Source organism: Sesamum indicum, linkage group LG2 (assembly GCF_000512975.1).
Source record: "Sesamum indicum cultivar Zhongzhi No. 13 linkage group LG2, S_indicum_v1.0, whole genome shotgun sequence".
In the NCBI taxonomy this organism is placed as follows: domain Eukaryota; kingdom Viridiplantae; phylum Streptophyta; class Magnoliopsida; order Lamiales; family Pedaliaceae; genus Sesamum; species Sesamum indicum.
Window position 1 is genome coordinate 8,197,076 of NC_026146.1, and position 4,023 is coordinate 8,201,098.

General features: G+C 33.0%; 1 non-coding gene across 1 annotated transcript; it reads left to right on the plus strand.

The window, feature by feature from the left end:
• Positions 710–783, plus strand: TRNAT-AGU. The gene has a single exon. It is a non-coding gene; the product is annotated as a tRNA-Thr (tRNA).

Below are 4,023 nucleotides of genomic sequence, written 5' to 3' on the forward strand. Positions count from 1 at the left end.
AACTATACTTTGGCTATATTTAAATTAAGGTTGGTACCAAAATATACTTGAGATACAAATTCTGATACTATATATGATTCAATTAGATTACATTTTGATTAACAATAGTTAATAAATAATTAATTTAAAATCATTCAATGTCAATAAATTAAAAATAAATAATATTCAAGATATAGTAGTTCAAGAAAAACTATAACATATATAGACATAATATAATAAAAACTAAAACAAAATTAAAAGAGCAGTAAATAGGTATAATAAAATTTAAAAATAAAAATTGATAAATTTCTAAAACAATTCAAAATGCGGGGCTTGACTAATTAATTTTATTTTAAGATTGGATTTTTTGATGTTATTATTTTTATTTTTATATTAATTGATTTGATACAGGATAATAAAATATAATCATTAGTGAATAGAAAATGCAAAACTTTAATTTACATTAATTGATAGTTATTATGTTTTTATTTCTTTCTTTTTATTAATGTAATGTACTGTTTTATATATTTTATTCTTATTTATAATATATTTTAAAATATGAAATACTATTTTTATTTGTACATAAAAACCACGTATCACAATGACTAGTATATATAGATATTGAAAGGCAAATTATACTGTATATCAAGTACACCAATCCTAATGAATTTGTACTTTAGTTTCCCTTATATTTGCACAAATAAACTTGAGGTAATTTTATATTATATCTGCTTTTGTAGCTCAGTTGGTTAGAGCACCCGTTTAGTAAGCGGGAGGTCTTGAGTTCGACTCTCAATGAAAGCAAAATTAGTAAAATCAACATTAAAAAATTTTAATTAATCCATTTCTTTCAAAATTAATTCCATCACATTTGAGTGATGAGTGAGTGACTCTTTAGGTTCACCCGACTTGAGCATGTGTAACCAACACAATTAATTAATTTATTTTTGATTAACCAATAACCAGAAATAACTCATTACCATAGGTGACTGTATAACAACAGTACATGCACTAGAGATTAGGTGAATTGTGGCGTAACATTTAAGCTCCAAATTCCGTGCGAGTACGGTCCTTCCATCAACCATCTCCGGACTTTAATTTAGGGCATCGATTGTCATCTTGGACTAATCATCTATACTTATAATCCGAGTTCTCGTTTACCCTGTAGATTGAACTGGAAAATCCCATTTATTCAGTCATTGTGGCCACAAATTCAGGATATAAACGGATCTCAGAGAGTTTAGGAGGTAGTACTGTCATAATACTAATAGAGGATGGATTCTATCTTGGAATCTACCATACTCACTACATACACAAACTACACTGGACAAAGCTTATAATGACTATGCCTCACGACATAGTCACTACTCGTCATATCCAAGATACAATTTTCGTATGAATTGTGATTGTCATGATTTCTAAAGTCCAAGGACTACCATCGTACTATCGGAATCGAGAATTTCAGTCATACTTAGCAAGCCCTCAAGGCTTCCATATGATGGTTCCAGCAAGTTAGTTCAGTCAGTCAACTACCTTGCCATATGGACTCCACCATGCTCTCTCATTTTAGCGACATCAAGATAGTTTTAGCCACCCTTCTCCGCTCCTCGTTAGGCATTTCCCAGCCCGCACACTCAGTGAAGTTTTCTACTCCTTCATTTTCATTATTCTTCCTGGGATATAAAATATTGAGGCCAATGTCATTTTTAAGTGTGGGAAGTTGAAATTCTATGCTTTCATGATTATATTAGTCAGCATGATGTGGTGAATCCTTTTTTTTACTTATGCGTTGAGTCTTGTATGCTACACCCTAATTTTGACCTTTCCTGACATGATAAGTGAATATACTATTAGGATTGCAAGAGATAATGGAGATAAATAGGAACTAATTCAAACTTGCAGCACTTGTTTTGATTGTCTTGATAATTGTTATGAATGATGAATGCCTGTGAGTAACACACGAGCCAAAATTTTGTGAGCTTTTGGGCCTTATGAGCACATCTTATTGCTCTAATATTCTTTTTAGTTGTGTGATTGTCATCTCTGGTTTGATTTTTTAGAACTTGCTCGATTATACATGTTGAGGCTGCATTGTTGAGTTGGGTGTGGTGAGAGTGATAAGGGCATTAGGATTTAACCAAAACATTTTGTTAAGCCTACATAAAGGCAAAATTGCAAAATTGGTCCCGTAAGTATGGGGGGAGGTTGGAAAAATTGGGACCATAGCTACAGAACTGGCAATTTTAGTACCATAAGTATTGATTTTTTAGTAATTTTGGTCCTTCCGACCAAAATTGTCTAAAAACGCGGCAGAGAGATTTGGGGCTTAGGGTTCCGATGTCTATGTGCGCAATTTAAACACCTAAGAGCTTGCGTGGCTAATGATGTGGCTTCTTCTCCTCCCTCACTCTCTCCCAGGCCATCCTCTCTCGTCCACCGCCCTGCGCCATGCCTCCTCTCACCCTCCTCTCTCTATCTTTCTTCTTTGTGTTTTATTTAGTTAGGATGAATTAATTTACTTTTTACTAGGGCTTTTGGAAAACTAATTGAGAAAATATTTTGAGTATTTTATTGAATTAATCCACAACGTTGTTTTCATATATATCCATGTATTACTGTGCTTGTTTTTATAATTTGAGAGTCTGATACACTTTTAGATTTAATTAATTATGATGATGAACAGAGAGGAATTCGACATAGTGGAAAACATAATTATGGTGTAAATTAAATGATATATAGACATACATAAATGTGATTCATCTAGTATAAAGGTTTCTCACAGATCTTAATGCATTATTGTCACGAATTTTAAATTGGAGAAATATACTATTTCTTTGATAATAATAGGTTTGATATAACTGGAGAGAATCTATTATATTAACTTGAGAAAGACGCAATGTATGAAAATTTGCCTACTAAATTAATTTGTGAAATTCAGCATTCATTGCATCAATTAGGTGGACCTATAGCCTTAGCATCTTTCTCACTCATAAATCTTCTCCAACACATTGGTTTGATTTATTTTCGTTAGTAGTTATTTTTCGTAATAGTAGTCTATCACATGTTTTACGATCGTCCGAATAATCCTAGATTAATTATAGTTTTGATAACTATTTCATTTAAATCCTCGTGAGAACAATATTTATTATACTATTTGATAGCTAGTACACTTGCTAGGGACCTAAACATATTTTAGCAATCACCTATACTAACAGATCTCTATATTTCAACACTCAAGACCATTTACTGATAAAGGGCGACGAATACTTTCCAAAATAGTCAATATAATTGATTTTTTTTGTCACCTATTCTAACATTGAGGATATTGAACACCCCCACGTGAACTATTCAGACCAGCACTGATCTCAATGATAATGTAGCTGACATGGGTCAGGAGCTGAAAGAGGTGAGTAGAAGGATATTAGGTGATTTAACTAGTGGATTCTACGTCAGGGCACGAGCTTCTAAGCTTAATGACACATCATAAAAGTATGATCAGATCTCCTAAACCTTGTTGATAAAAAGAAGAATTAACATTATCACCTCCTTAAGGATGTACTGATATATGGTAACAACCTATTATGCCAAAAAATGCAGTAGCTACATAGCAGAGGTTGGTGGACATGATTTGCTAAGGATCACAATATCAACCTAGCTAAAACTTTTGAAGTTTTGAACCCCTAAATGCGCATTCAAGGTACCAAGTGCAAGTTTCCTCAAGGCATCAAGTGGAAGTTTCCTTAGCTACATGATAATGGAATGATGCACACAGTCAGCTCAGTGCTACTCAAGGAGGTGAAATGCTTGTACAAGTCTATATACACATGGAAGTGAGCTGAGGTACCTAGAAATAGAAAAACTGGGATATGCTCTAGTGGTAACAACATTTAAGCTGCAACCATACTTTCTCTCCACCCGATAGTAATTATCCCTTTTGACAAATCCTTAGGAACAATGATCAAATGGGTCATAGTTGATTTCATTTCTAAAATTATTACCTAGTAATAAGAGTTAGGTGTGGTGTTTGCTTAAGGCTTCTCCACC